The following is a 26696-nucleotide window of genomic DNA, read 5'->3' on the forward strand; positions in this document are numbered from 1 at the left end:
CACCTTCTGCTTAAACAATTTTTTTCTTAATATCTAATTTAAACCTACCCTCAGTTTAAATGTGTTTTCCCTTGTCTATCACTACATGCCCTTCTAAAACCATATTGCACATCAGGACTGTCCACAGGGCCCAGCTGGGCTTGATTTGATCTGAGGATTCTTTTTGCTTGGTCCTCAAATTGCTCTCAAGAAACTTTTAACTTAATATTTATTTTTTCTATCTGGCCATTAAGTATAATGGAATATAGCTTGTCTACTTCACATAATGTTAAATATTTTTGTTGTATATATAAACTCACTTTTTACAGTAGGGAAAAAATTTGACTTCCAGCGATCACTAGGAAAGTTTTTCTTTTTTTCTTTTTTTTTTTTTTTTTTTCTTTTTTTGCCCATGTTTACCCATGTTTGGGTATGAGGGCTTGATGCCAGATTTCTTTGATTCCTGGAGGAACTCAGACATCTCAGCTTAGACACTGCTGTTGCAAACTTTCAAAAGCTCAATTAATGAACATCAGGTTTGTTCACATGGAAAAACACACTTTAAATGTACCATTCCAGAAAGAAGTGTTCAAATTGAGAAGAAGTATGCATTTTGCTGATAAAGAATTAGGCCTAATCTTTACAAATAAAATATTCTTGTGTTGGTAAATTTTGTACAGTGAAGAATCTTACTGAAGAATCTGAATTGTTCAATTCAGAAAAGCAGTAGTCCATAATGGCTCAGCTGCTATGGTAAGAACTGTCAAAACTACAAAAGTCTTAAAATTGCACCTCACTCTGTTTAACTAAAAAAGTGACAGGAACATGAAAAGAAATCAATGATTTTTTTTTTTTTTAAAATAGGTTTTAACTTGCTTGTGTCATTTTGATAAAAAAGATTTTTCCAACAGTCTCTTTCCCTGACTTAAAAGTGCATCTTTGTCCATATGTTTGATGCTGAGGATGCAAGAGACTTTATCTCAAGTTTTCATCCAGAAAACCACTGTGATCTTTTAGATATTATGTTGTTCATTAGCCTGAAAATCCCACCAAATATTTTGTCACTGATTTTCCAGTAGCTGTCCTGGATCTGGAGAGCCCTATCACTGTTTGAGCTTTGCAGTCTATCTCCTCTCACCAAGAGGTTGTGATCTAAAGTACTATTCTGAATATTAGCTTGAAGATATCTTTGCACAACATTATTGATAGTGGTATTTTTGGCCTATTAAATAATGTTACAAGCAGCTGTTGAAACAATCTGGGAAAGTATATCAGGGCAATTTTTGTCAAGTAATGCCCTATATATTATACTTAATAAGATCCCTTCTTCAGCTTCAGCTAAACTGATCCAAATTAGAAGGGCCTGTGGGTTTAATGAGATATACTGAGGCTTACTTACATGAAGGAATCTGTATTGTTATTAGGATATGACAAAGGCACTATGGGCATATACAAGGAAAGTATTTCTTTGTTTTTGTTCTACTCATGTCTCAGAAGTTGACCTAATAAAGCCTGAAAAGCTAATCTTTCTGAGTGAAAAAGGGTGTTTGTGTTATATATTAGTATGCAGAAATGCAGAGGAACTTAAAGCTATTTGCAGATCTAGGACAACTTCTGATTACTGTTATGTCTGATTTATTTTAGATTTAATTAAGAATTACACCTCTATAGCTGTTTGTAAATTTTGTATAAATATGTAACGCTTCTAATGTTATCAAAATCTGTCCAATATCATACACTGCATTCTTAGTTTTATTTCTTTCAGGTAACTTTCTGCATTTTCCAGTATCAAAGAGCAAGCTCTTATTCTTTCAAGTGAAATATTTATGACTATATAGTGATATTTGTTTGCTAGGTCCATAAGCAGTTTTGTATTTGCATTTAAACTTATAGCAGCTTCTAGACTATTTTCAGTATGACATGTGCATTCAATTAGCTTCAAAAGGCTACCACAGAAAAAAGAACTGAAGAAATGCAGTTTAAATATATATGGTGTGTTCTTCTGTTACAGCAAGTAAAACAACAACACAAGAAGTTTCTGAGATTTCATTTGAGGTTTTAAGCTTCTTTAAGCACAGAAAAGAGATTATTGAGAGTTCATGATAACAGTGATATGTGGAAGGTCCTCACTTATGAAATTGATGAAAAAAGAATCATTAGTACAATATGAGCACGCGGTCTCTGTCTAGCCCTTGGATCACTGGTGTCACACAATATGAATTTGTAGAAAACTATTTGTCCTGGCTGCTGTCTGCAGAGGAAAAATACAGCCAAGAGTAAAACTTGGTATTGCTTCAAACAGAAATATTTGAAGCAGTCCACCTCTTCATGGGCCAACTTCTAAGATATTATTGCTTATCCTAACCTTAACCTTCCTTGACAAAACACTATTTGTCACATTAAAAAAAAAAAAAAAAACAACCATTTTTTGAGGCCAAATTTACTAGACTTTTATGAAAAGTAAATTTCTTCTTAAATGTATTGTATCTATTTGCAAGCTCATAGGAAAGATAATTTCTATCCATTACAGATATTTGATATATTCTTTTGTGATTATGTAGTTGTTTCATTTCCAGAATCTTGTTCTCCTTCATGATAATTTTTACTCTGATATAAAAATATGTGCATCTATTAAGAGTTAAAGTTAAATAATTAAAAACTTTTATTTCTTAAATCATTATTTTTCTCTTTATCAGACATGGTGCTTTCCATGCAAACTAGATACATGTAGTATTTTATTGTCAAAATAATGTTTCAAGTAGTAAAATGGCAAGGGAATACTGACTGAGCTATTAATAAAACACACCAGCTTTTAGCTGGCAAAGCAGCCTTCTTTCCATCAAATATGTCTCAGCCTTTAATAAAGAAACTCAAGTGGTGTAGGTGAAAAATTACTTTTCTCACCCGGTCATCTGTCTGTCATGTATTATTCAGGTCACCAATGTTTGTCCTGAACTGTATCATTCTGTAGTTGTGTCAGGTATGAAATATGTTCAGTGTAATTCCATCAGACTTCACGAAGTTGATTAGAACAGATCACCTTTCGGCATGGGCACAAGTTATCTCAGCAGATTGAATGAAAAAGACTTATTTATCTTTGCCTGATAATAAAGAAAGAGATGAGCAAATTTATCCATTAACTTGAAAAGGGTCCCATATTTTGTGTGAAAACAAACTGAAGGCAGTAATTCTATTGAAAATATTTAATACATGAATGTTTCTTTGAAAACATGTTTGTGTTTGAAATCAGAAAATATAAACCTTGAGCCACATGCATTTTATAACAAGCTTTTAAATGTTTCTTTTTTCCCCTTGAGCACAATCTCAAGAAATAATTAAATTGGTGTTGCTTTATTTTTGATAGGTTGTTAAGGCTGTAATGATGCATTTTTTTCCTTAAAATTCAAATGTTCCTGAAGGTCTAAATATAATGGGGTGTGATAAATGTTTTGTTCTAATTAGTAAGAATAAGAAAATACATATGAAATACTTGTCAGCAATATCTACAAAAGTAGATGACTTTTTTTTCCTCAAGTATAGTCGCTAAAATTCTCCTCTACAATAATTTGGTAAAGCAACTTATTTTTTTGATTTTTACATTGTTTATTCCCTTTTATTGAGAATATTGGGAGGGCATTAATGACCTGAGCATACTTTTTAGAATCTGTGATGACTCAGTGCAATTCTCTCCCCAATACCCTTTCTAAGTGAAAATTTTCATGCTTTGTGTACAGCTCCATTAGATATTCAGTGCTGCTGTGATGGAACTTCCTAAAGCAACATCCCAGCAACAGAAAATTCATAATAGGTGGTAAGACAGAAAAAGACTGTCCTGTTTTCCTGTAAACTTCAATATGGTCTGAAAGGTAGATCATAATCTGTGGAATATTACAGGTATTTATTTTATTCTAAACTAATATAAGTGTAGTATAAGAAGATGGCAAAACAAACTGGATGGGTTTTGATGACTAGCAGCTTCTGTAGGGCCACTGAGTCACCATGCAGGTTGATGTTTTCCTGACAAAGAGTGGAAGAGGTCTTTGCTGCTGGGTTGCTTTCTCTGCTTGAGCACTTTTCTAGTGCAGCAGTGGGTATTGAATCAAAGCTCAGCCTCAGAGCTTCCTGCTCCATCTCCTTTTTGCAAGAAAATGTAGTCTTGGGTGCCTGCCTCTAGAAAAGTGTGCGGGACAATGTATCCTGAGAGAGGGGAGCTAAAGACACAAACCCAAACTCTGTGGTTTTGATAGGGCCCCCAGTTGGCTGGGGTTTGTAATTTCCCTTTTTGGCCATCCATTGGGAGCAGCAGAGAATAGCTTTTTTAGGTCAGAACTCTGAAACAATTCACTGTCATAATATGAATGTACAAGTTAATTTATTGTCCCAAGATTTACTGGTTTATAGGCTTGACCCAAGAATGGGTGAGAGGGAAGTTTTTGAAGAATTTTCACACAGATGCCTGCTTGTCTCCCTGGTGACCTGTGAGGGATCAAATCATCTAACTTCAGTCCTCCAAACAAAGTGCACATCTGAGGTTTAAACAGATAATCCGAATGTCCCTTTTGAACACCTTCAGAATTTTCAGTCTGGGTTCATAATTGTAACCAGTTCTCTAGATTTTACAGTGCCTAAGTGTTTCAGAACACTAAAATGCACAAAACATGCTGTTATTCTTTTAATGTTTTATTAGGGCAATCTCCTTGCAAGAAACTGCTTTAAACTATCCCAGATTGCCCAGAATATAACTCAGACTCACTTCTGTTAGAAACCTGGATCCATTAAGCTACCTATATTTTTGTCAAAACCTTATGTTAAAGTTTATGATATTTTTATTTTATAGAAAACTTATCTTTGAATTTTAATTTTGAACCCTTACAAGGTTTAGTAACTGCAGCATCTGCTGGCTATTTTACTTTAAATAAGTAGAACCAAATCCATCAAGATTAGATAATAAATATCAAATAGATTATCTTTAAACTCCCATCCTGCCTAAACCATTCTGAGACAAATCCTTATAATTTGTCCAAAAAAAACCCCCAACCTTATTGCAATTTTCTCCCTGAGCTGAGATATAAGAAATATAATTTTAATAACACTAATAAAAAAAAAATTATTTTAAAATTTCAAAGTGTTGTCTATGAGAAGTGATAACCTTTTAAATATTTGAGAATTTTTCTAATTTTTTAAGCTGTTGTGTTTCTCAGCTCATCAGAAACCTTTAAGAACCTTGTTTTTTTCACTCTTCCATTCTCCATCCATTAATCTGTGTCTTTTCTCCCCAAAATGATAAAGAGTTATACAGACTAATGCCAGTTAATGGATGCACTGGGTCACATTCTGCCCTCAGATAAAAATCTGAGATCAGTTCCCATTGAATCTCCAGAGACTGCAACCAATGAAAACTTTGGTTATGTATTTGAGGGTGCAATTTGGCCTGCCTCGTTTAAGAAGGTCATGTAATTCATTAATGGCTGCACAGTTTGTGCTGTGGAAAAGAACACTAAAGCTATGTATAAATGCTCAGAACAATGTGTGTGCCACTGTGGAAGGTGAAAGCAGAATATACAGCGAGCTAACAATTGGTTTAAAGACCAAGGCTGCAACTTCTATTGAAAAAAGAATAGCTTAAAGTGCAATGTTACTTGACAGATAATAGTCTCTGCAGACGTAAGTAACCATAAAACCCGAGGGCACCAATCATGTGCTTCAGATCCCGTGAAGATGTGATCTCCAAGCTGTACCAATACCAGGGAGGAAGATAATTTCTCAAGAGTGCAAGTGAACACTGTGAAATTTTGTGGTTTGTTAAAATCAGATGCTGCAGTAAAGAGATCAAGTGAATAATTTTCCTTTTCTTCCTTTTTTTTTTAAGGGGTAAAATAATGGTGCTGCTCCAGTGTTTATCAAGAAAATGTATTTTACATATAAACATGTAGCAGTATAAAGATTTTGATCATGACATCAAAGGAAGGATCCTAGTGTCTGCTAATTTTATTTAAATTTTGAGTAAATCTCATGTTTTCTGTAGTCATTATGCTTTAAGGGTAGCCATCCTGCTGTAAGAGGGTGAAAGGTTTTACTAGTCAGGTGAGCCAAAGTCATGCAATTGAAAAGTCCCTAGGTAGTTCATTGTTTATCAGTGTGATTGGAGTTTCTCTGTTTCCCAAACAATATTTTACATGGATTTGGGTACAGGTTATATGATGTTATATGGCAGTAGGGTATGGGAGCAATTTCTGCCTCATGGCTATCTTGCCAGATGAATATCAACTAAATATAAACCTTTCCTTGTAATAAAAACCTATTTAATAAAATACAGAGGCTATAGTGTTTGGGGGCTATATAACCAGATTGATTCCCTGTGTACTTTGTTAGGGTTTCCTGCAATTTTTTACATCTCTAGTGGAATTCAGACACAGATTAAGACATGTAAATTCACATGTTTCAGTGTGAAATATTCTTCAAGAAGGGTGAAAAAGATTTGAGGAACCACAGCCTAGTCAACCCCCTGAGTCCTGGGAAGGTGATGGAACAACTAATCCTTGAAACCATCTCCAAACACATGAAGGTCAGGAATATAATTGGGCATAGTCAGCATGGATTTACAAAGGGGAAATCATGTTTAACCAACATTCCACAATTAAGTGGTTAACTTGGAGGATAGTAGGAGAGCAGTGAGTGTTCTTTACATTGTTTCTAGTAAAGCCTTTGACCCTGTGTCCAGTGACATCCATATAGACAAGATGACAAATCACAGGTTAGATGGGTGGAAAGCAATGTAGATTGAAAACAGGCTTAGCAGCTGGGTCCAGAAGGTTATGATAAGTGGCATGAAGTCCAGCTGGAAGCAAGTAGCTAGTAGTGTACCCCAGGGATTGCTACTGTGGCCAATACTGTTTGGTGCCTTCATTAATGGCCTGAACAATAGGACAGAGTGAACCCCCAGCAAATTCACAGATGATAAAAAAGTGTGAGAAGTGGCTGATACAACAAAGAGCCTGCTGTTTGGAGAGATGTTGGCAAGATGAAGAGTTAAACTGAGGAGAATCCCATGATGTTCCAGCAAGGGGAAATGCAAAATCCTGAACCCGGAGAATTATAATCCCAGGCACCCATATAAAACCAGCTGGAAAGTTGCTTGTCAGAGAAAGACCACGGGGTCCTGGTAAAGAGGAAGCTGGCCAGAAGACTGTGGTGTACCCTTGCAGCAAAGAAGGCTGACAGTGTACCAGGCTGCATTTTGAAGAAAGTTGCCAGCAGGTCGAGGACAGTGAACCTTCCCCTGTACTCAGCAGTGGTGAGACATATCTTGAGTACTGTGTTCAGTTCTGGGCTCTTCAGTACAAGAAGGATTAAGGGACTGAAGGAAAAGAAGCTGAATGAACTGTGAGCATTCAGCCAGGGGTAGAGATGTCTCAGGAGGATCTTATTAATATATACAGACACCTGATGCTATATAACATAGAAGAGAGCCAGAAGCATGTCTGCTGATACGACAAGAGACAATGGCCAAAACTAAAATACAGAAAGTTTCGCTTAAATGCAAGAAAAAGCTTTCTACTGCATGTGTGACCAAACATTGGTTCATATTGCCCTGATGAAATTTCCACTTGTGAAGATAGTCAAAAATAACCTGGACATGATTCTGGGTAATCTGTTCTAGATCACCCTGTCTGAACAGAAGGGCTAGACTAGAAGATCTCACAAGGCACCTTCCAACTTCAACAGTTCTGTAACTCTGTGATATTCTTTATTATTTAGTTATTCTGGCTACAGTAAAGCAGACACTGGCATCTGAGAAGCTGAATTACTATCTAAACTTGACTGAACTTGATTAGGTTGACCATGTGTCTATCTGGTTCCATTTCACATGTATGACAGTATCTGTGATATACAGATATGGCAAAAGATAGATGTAAATCTTACACTGTTGTGAAGTCCTATCTGCAGTCTTACCATGTTACTTCAGGATGTCTCAGAGTGTGATGCCTCAGACATCCTCAGTTGGAAAAGCAGGCTGGTGAATAGCAGGAATTATGTACACTAGACATATATTTAGTAAGTTTAGACACTATAACTCTATTTACACTGAAGTGTCAGTACATTAAATTGTTTTCCATTCAGAACTAGGTCTTAGAGTTGAAAAATTAATTGTGTATAACAATCCAGACTTCTTCCTTGGGAAGGAGTGCATTACATGGTCTGAGCTAAATCAAATTTATACATGGAAACAGGTACACATTTTTTGGTGACCAAGTGTGAAGAGTTAAAATTAACCAGTGTTAACAATTGAAGTTGTTAAATTTCCATTTCTGTTCTCCCAAACCTACAGAATTCGGTAAATATGCTAATGAAGATTTCATCATAGTCTTTGCACACTGTGGGTCAAGAGATTAAGGTTACTAAAGATGTCTTTGATCGAGATTTCTGGACAGGTTAGAATATCTCATGTCTCTCTTGCAACAGTGCAACCTGTTCTGCTTTGGGCAAGTTAGATTCTGATTTTCAAAAGAGGACTCAGAGACTATATTTCAAAATCAGATTATGATGGATAGTCTATCATAGTTCATTGGGGTTTTCTTATGTAAAGAGGAGAAAAAAGTCTGTTGTACAACCCAAAGTATTAGTCGTACAAGACAAATTGTAGAAATATTTGTCCCCATTTTTTAAAAAAATTGGTTTTTGCTAGTGCAGCTCAAAGCAATTTGTTGTCAGTGCTTTATAAGCATAAGTGTGTTAAAATCTGTATTGAGAAAATATCAATTTCCACAGTAGTAGGTGTTTTCATAGTGGAATGAACAGCTTAAAAAAACGTTGAGAAAATAAAATATTACTCTATTATTTCTAATGAGCTAACATGATGATTAGAATTGTTGATCAAATAGCATTTATCACACTGCGAGTAAAATCTTAACCTGACTGTGGTGCTAAATTCAGACCTTATGAGCTTCTAGGGAGTCAAGTGGTTAGTTTACCCTTTTTAAATTCTTCCTCCTTTGATGAAGACATATTTACATTAATAGCAGAAAGCATCTTACCAGTAATCTTGCAAACATTTAAAAATGCTGATTTTTCCATTTAAACACGTATGCTGAGTGAGAATTCCATCCATGCATTCATGTGACTCTGCCAGATGTGTCAGTAGGCTGTTCAAGGATAGATATTTTTAAAAAGAGTCAGCTTTGAAAAAAACATGAATCAACATTTAGCTTCAAACAGAATTAGAGTGGAGTTAAACTGATATCAAAGAAGTTAGGAAGTTTGCCTTGTCACAATGTGAAATACAGTCGTACAGTATGTTTCAGCAAGCAAGTCTGCAGCTAGCATTTTGAAAATCAGTGTGCTTATTAAACTGTATATGGATTTTTTTGGTGTTCATATAATAATTATTATTTTCTTTTATTTGACATAAATTTATTTAAAATATAACTTTTACCTTGATATGTTTTAAAGTGTTAACTTATCACTTCTCATAAATGCTGTTTACATGAGTAAAAGCCAGAGCTTTATTGTCATCCCCTCTTTCTGGATCTTTTCTTCAATAATAAATGTGCTCCTGCCTAAAAATTAAATTTGACATGAATAGATTTTCTTTAGCCAAGAAATAATTATTATTTACAATACTGGGAAATAATTTGGTATATGTAGGATGTTGTACTGAATTTAAATAAATATTTTGGATAAAAGTAAATGTCCCATGTCTAGTTCTCATTCTTTGTATCTGTAAGGCCCAATTTGTAGAATTAAGGTGACCCAGATAAAATTCAAGGTAATAAGGTACAACTTGGCAGAATCAGCCCAAATAAATGTAAATGTATTGTAAGGCTGCTTTAAAGTTGTACCAAGTCCACAAACTGTACAAGATTTCTTATCATACAAACTCTGAAAGTCACTGAGAGATACTAAATCAGGAGAGTATTTTACTGCTTTTAGTCATGTTTTAAACGTCTGCTCTATTAATGAGAAATATCTGGTTTTGTAGAAGGAAAAAAAATAAAAAAAGACTTGAGAGTTTCTCAACAAAACAGCTGTTGGCACACATTTGAAAGTTTGAAGAAGAGGACATGTACTGGTTCAGTGAGAATGTGCAGCTCATAATTTTACAGAAATAGCAGTGCACAAATCATTACACTGTCATGTTTAATACATGAGAAACACCATGCGGAGAATATGCTTTGTTACATTATAATGGAATACTTCTATCTGTGAGAGTTCAAATATGTGCATTTCCTAATGGTCAGAACACAACTTATTGTCAGGAATATCCTTCATTTGAGGCCTTATCCACCAAGAACTTGCAGCTCCCATAGAGATCAAGGAATTTCAAATTTGTTTAATTTCTTTCAATCTTTTCCCTTGAGTTCAACACACTGAGTTGACCTTTAGTGTACTAAATGATGACTTCCTTGTTTATTTGGTTCTTTTAAGGAAGTTGTTCTTGCCTTTCCTGAACAAATCTGTGGGGACACAGTTTAATTTTCTTTTAAGGAATGTCTGTGACTAGTTTTTTGTATTTATTTGGTATTATCAAAATATGTTGTGTTAAAATGCATAAAACAAAATGAGTTGCAAAGATGTAAAGCCTAATACCATCAGGGTTTTTGTAGCACCCCATGAAACTTGCAAAACAATTATTTGGTCCCATGTGGCTGCAATATTTTATGTAATAATGTTGCAGATGAGGGGTTTTTTTAAGCACATTTGGAAACAGAATTTTTCTTTTAGGAATTTCATCCTGCCATCTTTCCATTGGATAAAAATTTGTATTTTGAACCAAATTAATAAAAAAAATACTTCAGAATGGTGTGAGGAGAAAGCTGGACTCCCCTTTTTTATTTGTTTTAAAGATGAAAATTTCATAAGGAAACAGGTCAAATCTAGAGGTCATCAGGTACACAAAACAATTTTAAATTGTCTTTTATGAGACTTTTTGAGTGGCAGAGCTGCTTTATATAATTTCATACCTCTTATGGAATGAACAAATAAGCAATACTCTTTCCATATTGCTTCATTTTGTGCAATTTTCCATCTTCATTATGTTTTAGTTTAACTGTTCTTCTGTCATTTTGCACATTTAGCAATATTATATCGTAATATTGATGAGGTGTTAGGTACTAAGACTTGGTGTTTACTTATTGAAAAAACAATGTCTCTAATACTACCCACTGTATCAAGTTTACTTTGAAGAAGTGTTTTCAAGGTAATTTCACAAGCTTTTATTTCTATTCTGGACACTGCATACCATGATTCAGTGTGTGTATATTTTCTGAACTGATATTAGTCGATTGTAGTCATAGTAATGTTAAACTGAAATAAGATATGCATGTAGTATAGTTATGAAAATACCTGTCTAGTAAATAGAGCACTTATTGAGTCCTAAATGTGTGTATGGTTTTCAGTGTTATGGTTGTATAAGATAGCTTGAGCGTGTCCCATTTTCACCCCATAAATTAAAGCTGGCCAGGGTCAACTGTAAGTTATGTTTATTTTTTTCTCATTGAAAGTATTTGCTTTTTAAATTTATTTAACCTTTTTCTTTTTCTTTTTCCCCCTTCTCTTGGAACTGCCACTCCTTTATGTATATCTCCCTTCTTTTGAAAGATGCACACCCTCTGTCACGTAACTGGAAACATTCCTGCAATGCATGCAATTTCATGTACACGTGTTACCGCAGTTCACATTCTTTTAAAAATAACCACGTCTCAAATTAAGCAGACTTTTGATATCTCAGACAGTAATGGAGTGTATGCATGCCACCACAGATATGTATGTCACCACAGGCCATGGAATTGGTTATTAATCAGTAAGCTGAAAAGAGGAAAAAAGGACACTTCCCAGGTTGGCAAAACTATCTGGGACTGGCACTGCACAAAAAGATTGTTGTTAACCTTACAGAAAAAACCATAATTGTATTCTATTTAGCTTAATGTCTGTTTTCTCTTAACTTATAAGCAAATAGAAACTGAGATGTCATTAAAAAAAAAAAGAAAAAAAACAAAAAGAAAAAATCAAACAAACCCAAGAACTGATTTCAGTACAAAAAATTCTGTATGTCCATTTTATTTCTTCATATAGTGGTATTGAAATATATCACCTGTGCCTTGCTTATGAGGATCCTTCAGTGTCATTTTTAATAGAATTTACTTTTTACTTACATAAGGGTCTGGACTTTGTTAGAGATAAAATCCAGTGATGAAAACACTGAGCATAGTGAATTTTCATTGTATTTAGTTGAAGTCTGCTAAAATCCACTGTTTGCATGACTTTTATGATAAAACCAAGACACTCAACTTGGCCATATTTGTGTTTTAAATGCTCTGCTCTGAGAAGACCAGGACTGGTCTTTTCAGCATGTTCATACTTCCTTTGCACAGCAGCTGTTGGAAGTACTGATAGACTTTTCTATTCATAATTAATCTGAGAAAAATATTCTACAACTTCACCCCTTTTCTTCTTTCACATAATGGATGAAGCACCACTAGGCTCTCTACCACTGACATTACTGCAAAATTTCTCTATTCATTTATTGTCATCATGCAGAGTCAAAAACTGTTTTGTGCATTCCACACAACACTACTCTTGATGGAAATAGAGATTTTAGACCATGGATTGTGGAGCTGCTACACTGACTGTGATCTTTATCTTATATTCACACTAAAGACAGCAAGGAAAATTCTTATTGCAATCAGTGGTGTAATGGAGACTGAATTCAAAATTTATAAAAGTGAAAGGTGGTAGTGAGAGTTGAAAACTGTAATAGATGTATTTCAGTGGTACTGGAAATAACTGCAGATTACTGCTTCCAGCATTTTCAAATATATTGCAGTGCACCCAGGGTAATTTGCTAGGCAAGCATTTAGTGCTGCTAAACCTGCATGTGTCACAGGACAGTATGGGAAAAGTGGGGGGCTGGAGAAAGCAGGAAAAAGAAGAAGCAAAAAGGAACAGCTATGAATTTTCTTTCCATACTCTTGCTATTTTTTACCCCAGCAAATTGGTGTTTATATTATGTGCCAATTATTAGCTTTTCAGAATTCCATTTTAGTGAATTTTCATGAAGTAGAGAAAAAAAAAGAGATGCAATGCAGATGGAAATGAAAACATCTACAAAAGCAGCTGATGTTCATAAATAAATTAAGCAGTTTGGCATACAATGACTGTACTCAGGAAGAATACATATTAGCAATTCTTTGTTGTATTGATCCTTTAAACTAAGGCATGTGTGCCATAGTTAAACACTTTTGTGTATTTTAAAGCTGTCATTTGTAAGTTTCAGCAAAGTACAATAGTCCTTAAGGGAAACAGCCAACAGGCAGACTTGCAGTCAGAGTTCAGTGTATTTTCTTCATCTTTAATTCAGTAGGAAGCCTTTCTAAGTAGGAAATGAGGGTTCTATTCGTACCTGCCACTGGAGAGCTGCAGTTCATAGACTGGGCTTCATTGTCTGGATCTGCCATGCACAGTGGGTGTGCAGCTACCAAGTCCTTTTTTCCTTGAGTATTGGGTGGATCACTGTAAGATCAGAGGTGGTCCAAGCTGATACAGCACCCTGACAGTCTGATTTGGCCCATTGTGACCTACAATACTTTATTTTACATCATCTGGTACCTAAAATAATTCATAAGCACATTATTTTTCTCTCAGATTGTCTAGAAAGCACAAGTTTGTTTCATACTTACTTTCCATGTGAATGAAAAGTGAGTGAATGCACGTGTGCATGACTTTAAGATTTATTTCTTTCTTGTGTACTTTGAAGGAGTCTTTATTAAAAGCAACTGACTACAGTTACTTAATAAGTTAACAAGTTACTTAATAAGTAACTTAATAAGTTAACTGATTACAGTTATTTAATTATCAAGTATTTAGCAAAATGATATGTATAAATAAAATAATTTTAAGAGAATGTGGAAAAACTTCGCTCTGTTAGGATTCTATAGCTTTTCAGCGCAATGTTGAAAACAAATCTGAAGAAAGCCCTCCACAAAATACACCATAAAGCCTCATATGATATTTAATGCAGATTCATAGAATCATAGAAAAATTTTGATTGTAAAGAACCTTTGAAGATCACCTAGTTCCTATCCCACCCCAGTCCCTGCCATGGACAGGGATGCCTTTCACTAGATAAGATTGCCTCAATCCTTGTCTAACCTGACTTTTCCCACTGTGGAAGGAGCATCCACAACTTCTCTGGGAAGCCTATTCTGGTGTCTCATCAATGTCAATGTGAAAAATTTCTTCCTCATATGTAATTTAAATTTACCCTATTTCAGTTTAAAAAATAACTACCAATATCTACTGGTATTGTAACTGGAATTCCTTCTCTGTAAGACTGCTCTCATTCCATTCAACACCCAGACTATACATCAGTTTGCCTTGATGTACTTCTGCAGATCCTGCAGATCTTGCACTTGCCCTTGATGTACTTCTTGAAGTTCACACAGGCCCAATGGTCAAGTCTGTCAAGGTCCCTAGGGATGACATTCCTTCCTACAAGTGTATCAACTGCACCACTTAGCTTGGGGTCATCCAGATGCTGCAGATGGTCACTCCCGCTGTCTAACAGGGCAAACATGGACCCCTGGGGGACAGCACTTGGTGCTGATCTCCATTTGGAGCCATTGACTGCAACTCTTTGGATGCCTCCATCCTTCCGATTCCTGACCTATTGAATAATAGCCCATCCATCAAACCACGTATGTCCAGTTTAGCAGTGTTGTTTGGCTACAGGATAGGGCCAAAGTCCTTACACAAGACATCATAAATGTCAGTCTTTACCCACCAACGTGGCCACTCCATTGTAGAAGGCCAGAGATCAGTCAGGCAGAATTTTTGTTTTGTGAAGCCATGTTGATAACTCTAGTCACTTCCTTGTTAGTCACATGCCTTGACATAGCTTCCAGGAGGATCTCTTCCTGATCAGCTCACTGGGCACAGAGGCTGAATGGTCAGTAGTTCCCAGGGTCCTCATTTTTACCCTTTTTAAAAAACAGAGTGATTTTTCCCTTTTTCCAGTCACAGGGGACTTCACCTGATCAATTCTTAGGTTCCCCAGAATCTTAAAGAAATACAGTATCATTTATAAGTGAGGAACCGAATAGAACTGTTACTTTTGTAGTGGTTACATTAAAATAAAACATTGCAAAAATAATGACAAAAATTATTTAAAATATAAAATATTCAAAATATATCTCACTCTAATGGGTGGAATATACTATCAGGTTTGGCATGTGGTGATGATGTTACTTTGGAAACTGTAGTTATATGTTGGTGTTTAAGAGAAGAAAGGTGTCTTTCAGAGCGCAGTTTGTATGGAACAAAATAATTATACATATCATAATATGTAATTATCTTGCTTCTGGTTTGCTGTCTTCAGCTAAAGGAAAATAATTGCTGATTACACAACTTGGTCATCCAGATTCTTGCTTACATTTCTATATACAAATATGTTTACATTCTAGCTCAGAGCACTGCTATAAAGAGAATGAAATATAATTTATATATATTATATAAATATAATATAAAAAATATAATTTAAAAAATTACATATATTTTTTATTATTTTAGAATTATTTTTAGTGTTTTCTTTTTATACCATGTTGCATCTGTATTTGCCTTATGATGAGCTTTGCAGCTGGTTACTTTATGTTTCTTTGTTACAATATTCAGGCACACCATCCTCCCAAACTGTTGTGGCTTGAGTCACTCTTCCACAGGGTGCAGTCTCCAAGGACAGGCTGCCCCAGCCTGGAAGCAGGGCCACTCTCTCCACAGGGTCTTCCCACTGGACCACAGCCTCCTCCAGGCATCCACCCACTCTGGCATTGGCATCTCCCCCAGGGGCTGTGGGTGGATCTCTGCATCCCCCATGGATCCCCAGGGGCTGTGGGTGGATCTCTGCATCCCCCATGGATCCTCAGGGGCTGCGGGTGGATCTCTGTATCCCCCATGGATCCCCATGGGCTTCAGGGCACAGCTGCTTCACCATGGTCTCACCATGGCCTGCAGAGGAATCTTGGCTCCAGCACCTGGAGCACCTCCTTCCCTCCTTCTGCACTGCTCTTTGTGTCTCTGTGTTGTTTCCCTCATATGTTCTCACCTCCTTTCCCTCTCTAGCTAGGAAAAAAACTGTGCGTGGCCCCTTTGTTTTGATTTCCTTCTTAAATATGTCATCACAGAGGCATTACCAACCTCTCTCATTTGGCCAGCAGCATGCCCATCTTCAGAGACCTCAGGGACTGGCTCTGCTAGACATGGTGGAGGCTTCTAGCAGCTTCTCACAGAAGCCACCTCTGTAACTCAGTAACTAAAACATCTCTGAGCTATTGAGCTGGTTTTGGCTGGGGCAGAGTAAATTTTCTGCACAGTAGCTAGTATAGGACTCTGTTTTAAATTTATGATAGAAATGGCATTGATAATTAAGAGATGTTTTTATTTTGCTTTTGACTCCAACGCACCAAAGGGATATTGCAGATCATATGGTGTCTTGCTCAGCATATAAACTGGGGGAAGAAGGAGGAAGTAGGGGATGTTCAGCATGATGGTGTGTTTTCCAAGACTGTTATGCCTGGTGGAGCCCTGCTCTACTGGGGTAACTGAGCACCTGCTTGCTCATGGAAAATGGTGAATGAATTCCTTGTTCTGCTTGTGAATGTGGGTTTTGCTTTCTCTATTAAACCATTTTTATATCTGCCTATGAGTTTTCTCACTATTACTTTTTTGATTCTCTCCCCTGTCCCACCCTGGGGGGGTGAGCAAGAGGCTGTGTGGTTGCCAGCTTGGGTCAAATCATGACAGTTATGAACACTGTTTTGGTCACAAATCCAAAACATAGCACCCTACAAGCTGGTATGAAGAGAATTTACTCTATTGCAACAAACAGCAGTATAACTGTGAAGTTAATTTATGCAGCAGATAAAACAGAAAGGAAGCATCATGAACTACCTGAACACAAAACACAGGTCTACTGCTAGGGGTTGTAACCCAGCAGAGTTTGAGCACAATTAACTTCTTGGCAGCTGTGCAGATCTGTTAAGTCAAAAGAGCAGAAATTCAGGGTGGAGACTCAGTCTTGTTGCCATCAACAGCAAGGCTTCCAAGGCAACTCACTCACTGCTCCTTAAGGCTTACTTCAGACAGACAAAATAGCAAATTACAAGCAGGGACTCCAGATGCTAAATCCAATTCAGGGATCAGAGTACTAGAAAAGAAATTTGGGAAAAGCTGAAGACTTCTAAAATTAGAATTGGTAGCTAGGTATTGGCAGAGTTACCAGTCTCTTTCTGGTAAGCTCTCTGGTAACACCTGCCATGATAGATTAGGACCTCCATCCATGATTATTTTTGCTTTTATGGTCTTGTAAAAAATGTATTGGAAAGGACTCCTAAACAGTAATGAGATATGTTGTTTATGTAATAATTTTTGCTTCCACAACATTTAAAAAACTTCTTTTTTTCAGTTATTCATTTAGGCATGATGGGTGTTTATTTAGTTTTTTGTTTCTGATTTTTTTTATGTCTTCAGAAAGGGAAGCAAAACCAAAGTATTTCTACTGTTTGAGTGTGTTAGGTTTTTTACTGTGCCTTCAGGCAAAATTTTCCTAAGATTGTAAGTCCAGGCTATTCAAGTGGCTGATTGACTGCAAGGCCCAGAGGTTGAAGAATTTCTGGCAGCAAGTCAACTTGCAGTAATAAAAGCTATTTTTTTTTCCAAGACCATTAGTTCCCATTACACAGACACCACAAAACCCCAAAAGATAAAATCAGCTGCAAAAAGTATTCACACTTCTCACTTATTCTGGAAGTTAATTTTGCTAACAGTTTTTTGCCAATTATTTTTACAGAAATAATGCGGAATCTGGAACAGGAACATTATCCTTGACTTCCTTCCACTCCACTTTCAATCCCCATCGAGCTCCTTCATGCAGAGATTGCTCAAAGCAAGTCATGAGCAATAAAAAGAGTATTGGAGTTAAGTTGTTGCAAGAAATATTGTAGTAATGTGGATGCAGCCTAAGCACACCAGAAGAGTATCCCTTGGAAAGGAAATGCTAAGAGGTGTAAAAGGGAGAATTTGTGTGCAATTTTGAAGCAAGGCTTTACTTCTACTCTGAGACATTCTTACTTCCAGATTTGTATGATTTTAATTTTCTCCTTTCCATATTGGAAGCATTTTTGCATTTAGGAGTAAAAAGGAGAGTGAAAACTCATTAGTTTTTTTTGACATAGCCCACTCTCTTTCTACAGAAAACATGCATGTCTCTTTTCACTGAAAATTTAAAAAAGTGCTTTTATAAATGAAACTCTTTAAAGCACATATGGAATCTACAAAGGCCAAGTCAGACTACTGACAATAATAGCTGCTTTTAAAAATAAACAAGACAATTTCCAACTCAAAGTTTCTTCTAACAGAAGACCTTTTTGTGGAATTAATTTCAACCATTGAGTATAAGTACTAAACTACCAGTTTGTGCTATCCCATTCTAAATATACTCAATATATATATCTATTCCATTTATGGTTTATAATGCAAAAGATTGCTAATGTAACATTCCTGGTATGCATGTTTGGTTTTTTGGTTTTTTTTGTTTTTAATTAGATAATAAATAAAAAGTCAGTATTGGGAATACTCTGTGAATAAAAGCATTAAGCAATGTCTTGTTTCTCTGAGGAGGCAAGAACTGCTGTTTTGATTCAAGCACAGGTACCATGGATGTTGGTCCATAGTACATATTTAGGAAAAAGACATAAAACCCAAGATGAGTAGAGAATTTTCTTTATCCTGGTAGAGTTTCCTCACTTCCAGTGGCCATGATTTTAGACATGGACTTTTCAGAGCTGTGGATTTAACTGCTCTATTACATTTACTCTTCATGCATGTACCCATCTCCATGACTTTGTAAAAGATTTGCCTGTGTCTAATTGTATTGGTTTTTTTCAAGTCTCAGTGTGAAGACTTTCCACTACTTATGAGAATAGTGGAAATTTACTAATTTTGACTGACTTTAAGTCCATGGTCTGATAATTCTTACTGTATTTTCTTTAATGTGATATTTAATAATAGTACACTTCAGTCAGAATTTATTAAGCATGCAAAAAAAGGTGGTTTTGTTGGTTTTCACACTTCCAGTCAGGGATAAAATGAGAGATAACAGGGATAAAAGAGAGATAACAATTTGTCTCTTTGGCAGATACAAAGAACTAAGTTTATTATTTAATCTGCAAGTGATATTATTTGATAGTCGTGAAGGGAAAAACAATGCAGAGGAGGGGGAAGATTATATCTTCTGTGCAAAATTTCAATTATTTTAAACAAACAAATTTGGAAGGAAAGGGTAACTTCCAAATGTATTTCACCATTTTCTAAATTCAGAAGGAAGAGAGGCTAAGAGTACTGAGATATGTTCCTTTTTATATGCAGTGGTTAGAGTATGGGGTCTGTGAGTGAAAAGGTCTGCTTGGGAGAACCAGTATCTCCCACATCACAGTCACTTCAATAATTAGTGTGCTTAATTTGTGTATCAATGGGTATTAAAACAGTGTATGAGGAAAGATGATAAAATGCCACTGCTACTTTTGCAACATGCCTGAAAGAAAAGAACATTTCATACAGTAATATTGAAATTCGTTAGTCCATCCTTTTTCTGTATAACAGCCAACTTTTTATTTAGGAAAAAATTTTCAGGAAAGGATCACAGATTTCAAGTTTTCATTAATATGTCATTGTCAATATGATAAATTAAATTTAAACATGATAAAAAGAAGGTTCTAAAGTTTATCCTACGTCCTCTATAATATCATCTGTCTTAAGCAAACTATTATTTAGTCAAGTGTTGAAATATGAGGCACCAAAAAGACCCCTAAAAAATAAAATTAAAGTTTAGGGAGAAAATGCAGTATATCACAATTTTTTAATTTCTTAATTTTCAAAGATTAAGACTCTGAGTGGTAAAAAACTTCAAAAACTTTCATTTTTTTGTTTTCAGAAATGTAGATAATACTAGTCTCTGCAGTTTTGATGGACAGAGAACATCACTGAAAATTGATATTGATACATCTGGGAAACTAAGTTTAAACAGCTGTAACAAGAAATATTCAGACTATGCTCTTAGACACAAGAAGTGATTTTTAGTATTGTTCTCTCAAACGCCTGGTGTGATATTTTAGTTGAGTATGATAGCCTTTAGTGGGAGTCTTGGTATTTGACTCTACTGGATGGAAGTTTTCTCATGAAATCAAAAGAGTGGTTTTAGTACATTAATGATTTCAGTTTCTACTTTATCTATGGAGCAATTCTGGAAAAAAAATATAGAAGTGATTTTTAGTCATGGGTGCTATATATAGTTCTATTTTTGGAACTTAGAAGAAAAAGGCTTATTATTTATTCCTGAAAATATATCTCCTTGGTCTTTAGTAACAAATGCATTCAATAAATGACTGGGCAAGTGGAGTTTCCTGAGTTTGAAGTATAATCACAGCAACTTAGCTAATGCAAGTTAAGATTTAAAGACTTAATGTTGGTTTAAAAATCCCATAATTGGAGATTATATTCCTTTTCAGTCAGTGAATTTATCCTGTTCATTGATTATTTTGATATTTCTCTTGTGCTTGTGGAGGTTCATCAAGATGAGTATTTACTTGATAGTAGTGTCCCAGTGTATTTTATTTTCAGATTAAAGCTTTTTATTGTAAGAATTGAACACAACATGCACCAACTCCAACTCTGTCATTATTAACTTAAAGATATGCACTATAAATTCTGGAATATTAAATTGCACAATACAAAATGACATCTGACCTTAAGTTGCTGTGTTCTCTCTTGAACATTTATCAGCTCTGTTATGCAGCTATTAGTCTTTGCAACACTCCCATTACTATCCATAGGACCATCAAATAGCAAGGATTTTTCATAGCATAGAGTTAATGGGAGTTTTAAAGTGCATGCAAAACCTTTCAGCCATCTTGAAGTTTCTAAGTGTTTTAACTGCTGTTTGTGTATTTGCAATATATGTGAACCATATCCAGACTGTTCCACTGTAAAATCTGACTAATTGTAATTCTGTAAAGTGTCACTTTAAATGTTTAAGCTTTTAGATGTGCCTGAAAAATGAGATCAGAATCTGCTACTTCTTTCTCTCTATTTTTTTTTTTTGTAAGACTGGTGTCTGGTGTTTTTAAAAGGGGGGAGAGACAGACATGTTTTCTAAGGGGATAGGAGTTATTTAATCTGTGTTTTATGCTGTAGAAAGTTCTCAGACTCTCAACAGTTCTGTCACACAGCCACATATCTACAGCTGGGCTGTCTGAATAGGTTTGCTGCCTCATCAGCTATGCCAGCAAAACTGTTTGTGTGATTTCTTCCCAATCAATTTTGATCCAAATTTGATGGGCAAGTAAAGAGTTGTTATTTAAATTCTCTGAAATAAACCATTTTATTTAATTGAAGTGGTTGAGGAAAAAGCCCTATGCACACCTCAGCTAGTGGACACCAGCCTGCAGTAATCTCCAGGAGGAGGATATGGTATCAGATGTCAGGGGGAGAGTAAAGTAACAGGAACTTTCTCTGACATAGTTACTATCAGAAGAGGACACACCTACATCTTTGTATCTTTAGAATACACATAATAAAACAGAGGAAGAAATTACAAGTAACTTAGATTGTTGTATAAATCACAGTTATAATCAAAATTAGAATGTTTCCTAAGAACATTTGTCTTTAAAGGCTGGATTTAGCAGAAAGACTGTATTTTCAAAATGTGAACATGATATAGCCGTAGAATGAGCAGACAAGTCAGTGCATGTAGAAACCAATAAAGTAACCAAAGGTACTTTTCTGCCCATGCTTCAAAAAAACATAGAACAGATATATTGTATCGCTTGCTTTACTGATAAAGATAGGCAAAAATAAAGGATTCTGAGAGGATTTGATCTTTAGTCTAGGATGAGAACTTTATATAAAAGGCAGTAGGTTCTTGTCATTTAGTTGTTGATGAGTATTGGGTAACTGAGGTAAAGAAGTCACACAATGTTTTCTAGTCATAAAAAAATTAAAAGTGAGGTTGGTCAATAAAGTCAAAGAATTACTTTTTTGCCCCATCCCTCTCCATAAGATGTATGAATCTATAAGAACCTCAGCTTTACACTAGTACTGTCATATTTTTTCTATTTTTGTGTAAAAGGTATTTGGTTGAATTGAATATCTCTATACAAGAATTTTGAATATATTTTCAAGAAAACTAATCCTTTGGAAATTTATCGCACTACAGGAATTATGTGTGTCAGATACTTCCTTTATTTTACATTTAGAAACATGAATAAAGTCATTGGTGGTCATGAATTGTTTTGTTTTGGGAGGGTTTGGAGGGTTTGAGATAAAATTTCATAAAGAAATCCAGACAGAATAAGAATGTCTGTGAAATAATATTGTATTTTCTGGGTGATATTTATCAGAATGGTTAAAATAATTGTAAGTACTTTCCTTTTCAGTTTTTTTATTTCTTCTGTTCACACTATAGCACATTTCCAGATGATGCTGGCTAGGGAGATGACTTTTGTTTACAGTCTGACATAAACATGTACAGATACAATCCAAGCACAGAGCTAGCCTTGGGACTGTTTCTGCATTCTTTCTATTTTGTCTCTGATTTTCATTTTAATATAACAGCTGATGCATCCTTTCTTAATATTAAACTCAGAGCCTTCAGAAATAATACAGAGTAGTATAGGCTAAAAGGTCTTATCAAGTCTTTCAGCAAAGACTGCCAGCAGGTACAACAACCACAGTAACAGAAACAATTCCCCCTCACCCCCAACTATATTACTGTTCATGAAAATTTCACCCCAGTAAAATTTTTTTCTTTGTGTTTAATGAGTTGTAGTTATTTAAATTTAGTTTGTATCATACAGTGATTAGAATCCTGTAACATTTATTCAATGCAAATTAAATTTCCAGACCTTATAAAATAACTGAAGGCTTGAAGATAATGATTAGTCGTAGAATTTTGGTTTGTTCTAATTCTGAATATTCTAATCTATCTAAATAATTTGAGTTCTTCTTTTACTTCACATTTCTATTTAATGGGTATGTACAGATATGATTCCAAATTGCTAACCTTACAAAATAATTTTCTTCAAAAATTAAGTCAACTAATATTGTAAAAGCTGAAAACCTTTTGATTTTGATCTGATTTTGATTTGGAGGGAGAGAGTTTTTTGTTGCTGTTTTGTCGTCTCTTAACTTACTTTTAGAGTGAAAACTAATAGATATTCTTGTGAATATGCTGGAAATATTGTCAATTGTTGTAAAAACTGACCCTTAAAGTCATTTAAAATATGCATGAGCATTTCGGAAAATAGCAAGGAATGACCCAAACCTGGGGACCTGGTGACAGCCTGTACAAGAGATGGAACTTTACACAAGGTGTGACACTGAAGTATTGCCACCATGGATGGTGAAGTTGCTATATAGAAGTTCTGATAAACGTTTCTTAAAGATTCTCCCTAGAACACAAATCAACCTAATGAGAAAGTCAGGAGGATTGCAGAGCAGCATGCCTTCCTCAAATGTTCAGTTCTGTAGTTTTTTGATTTTATGTGGCTGGGAAAGGCAAAATTTTCTCACTTGTAGATATATTTACTATTTAGTTTATCAAGTTTTAGTATTTTTTGATGGATGCAGTCTCTCAAAAATGACTGTCTGTATTGTATGGATAATTTTATGGGAACTAAGAATTTAATGTTGAGAACTTTCCTTCCTCTACTTTCTTGCATAGCTTTGATAAGTGTTTTTTATTTAATTTAGGAACAATGGAGGTCTGAATTCTAAGCTTGTCCATCACACCTGCTAGATACACATGCTTTGAACTAAGTTGCAACTTTAGCTACTGATTTCCTTGGGACATTTGGTGCAGAGAAGTCCCTGGCTCATCAGTCTCACTCAATGTTTTTGTGGGAAGTGTGCAACGTACTGGGGAGGATGGGGAAAATGGTTGTAAGATTCTACCCCCATGCAGATTCTCCCTCTCACAGGAAATATACAGTTAATGCTGTAAGTATTAATGCAGTACTTCTAGGATTTTGAACGTTGCTATTGCCGACTTAAGTAGCAGCTGTTTTATATTTATGAGCTGTACTTTGAAGGAACACTGACTAAGGGCAGTGACAAGGTTGCATCTGATCCCCTGGCCTAGAGAAGTGTCCAAAGGTCCTGAAAAAGCAATGATTTTCATCCAGCTGCTCAGCGCCCCATGAAGTATTCTTGGCAGTATTCCTGCTGGCTCATATGTCTATAATGCTTGCTTTCACAGCTTATTTCACCTTTATTGGATCATGGATAACAAAGCTGTGCTTATTCTTGATCTTTTATTTTGAGCCTTCATCTATTGTACTGTATGTATTGGGGCATGGATGTCACACTATCAGGATTTTTTTTTCTGCTACTCATGTCTTAGATATACTTTTAAATTCACAATTACAATAATGTTGTGAGTGATATTAAAAGTGCTTTTCAACTTCTATGTTTATAAATTGCATTCACTTTTAGAAAAAAAAATACAGACTTAGAAGTAGTAAAGTGAAATATTCAATAAAACTAAACTGAATTCAGAAATAAAAATATTTCTGAATATTTAAATAGTATTTAATATAATACTGAATATTATATTGAATATAATTATTATTAAATATAATTATAATTAAATATATTATTATAAATATATAATTATATTTATTATACTGAATAATATATTCAGTATAATAAAGCAGTTATGAACACAACCCTCAAAAAGGTGTTTTTTCAATTATGTTGGGCAGCATAATTCACATAACAGTGAAGAACAAATCAGTGTACAGCAAACAAGGAAAGAGATTAAAAAATATATAAATTCTTCTTTGAGAGTTTTAATTTCCCTGATACATCTATTATCTTAATACTTAAATACTTAAATCTTTACATGCAATAGAAGTATTGAAACTATTAATATTACATTTTTTCACTACAGTTTAATGCCTTTTGGTCAACCTCAAAATTCCTATTCTACTATGCCCATTAAATTAAGTTAGAGAGCATACACTTGTTTTTCTACAGGTCTAATATATGCTACAGAAAAAATGTGAGTTGCAGTGGAGATTCAGACTGAAGTCCTTGGATGGTTTTTTTAGGAGTTCCCTTTTAATTTATTTGTTTTGACATAGTTATTTTTTTCAAGTAAGCTTTATTATAAAATGTATAGCCCTAGCTATATTTACAGCTTACTGTGGCACCTTAGCTGTATTATGGAATCATCTTTGCACTGGGAATCTTCACAAAACTTGATCTAATTGCTATACTGCATAACCAATTGATTATGTATTTTCCTACTGATTCCCAAATTCAACTTGCACCAGAAAAATATGCACTGGAATGCAAGTTCCTTAAAGGGAAGCATAGATTCCTTTCTAAGAAATGTGAACATGAGAAAATTGCCCCTTCTTAAACATAAAAGGAGTTTTACATAGGTCTTATGAGGGATTTGTGCAGTTTCCTTATGTTCAAACAGATAATGTGGTCACATTTCTCAAGTCAAAATCTAATTTAATTCAGAAAGAAACTGAAAGGAGAAGATCTTTCATAGCTTGGCATCTGGACCCTGTGATTACCTTCCAAAGATGAGGAGAAGTGGAATGAAGTCATGTGTAAATTGAACTCTGCTTCAAAAAAAAGTATAAGCCATATTTTTGTCAAATAGAAATAAAACATTCTTAAAAGGAATTTTCGGGCCTCTCTTGGTGTTTTCTCAGTCCTTTTTCATGGTAACAGTCTCAAAAAAAAAAAAAAGAGAGAAAAGGAAGCAAAGTTATTTTTATTATATGTTTGACCAAGCAGAAAGTAATGGAATATGAAATGTGGAATATGGCTATTTGGTATGCTTACCTTTATAATGACTTGCAGTAATGAGTTGTACTGGTAAGCGCATAGCCCTTTGTAATGTCAGGTCAAATTTTAGAAGATTCATAAATTTGGTTTTAGTAATCAGAATCTGAGAATAATAATATTCAAGTTTAATTCAAGTTGTTTGACCAGTTCTAATTCAGGAGGGAGAAGGAGGTAGAAATTGTGGAAAGCTGATTTGGAAAGGGTGTTCAAATTTTCTGGGGCACACCCATATAGCTTTTTGAATATATGTACTTATACATGTGCACATGGTGGGGTCCAGCCAGCACAACAGAATTGCACAGATTAATTGTGTTATCCATTATTGGGTGCATATGTGTCCTGTTACTATTTGCTCATTCATCATAGAAGCCTAAAGTGTAGCAAGTCCTTCATTACCACTCATTTCTGGTTTTGTCTGCCGTGGCAGTTATTTGCTCTTCTCTGACACTGCTGTCCTTCTTCCTTTTTTTTCTCTTTGTTGCCTATTCTTAAAAAATAAATGTTCACATCAAACTAATCTGATGTGACCGTTGATTTTTTTTAAGCCAGATTTTCAGGGTTCAAAATTCTTCCAACAACATATTGGTTTTGTCTTATTTGGTTGTGAGATATATTGTCCTATACACAATTTGGTGGCTACTTACGAAATAGACTCACTGCTCAAATAGAATCCTTATAATGGCAAATTTTTCCAAGGGACTACTGTCTTATTGGAAGGGATCAGGTAAACAACAGGTTCTTTTGCAGAAGAGTCTAATTTTTTACAAACTTTCCACATCCTACTTCACTGAGACATTTTTTGAGAAAAC

This window comes from Poecile atricapillus, chromosome 2, assembly GCF_030490865.1.
Source record: "Poecile atricapillus isolate bPoeAtr1 chromosome 2, bPoeAtr1.hap1, whole genome shotgun sequence".
In the NCBI taxonomy this organism is placed as follows: Eukaryota; Metazoa; Chordata; class Aves; order Passeriformes; family Paridae; genus Poecile; species Poecile atricapillus.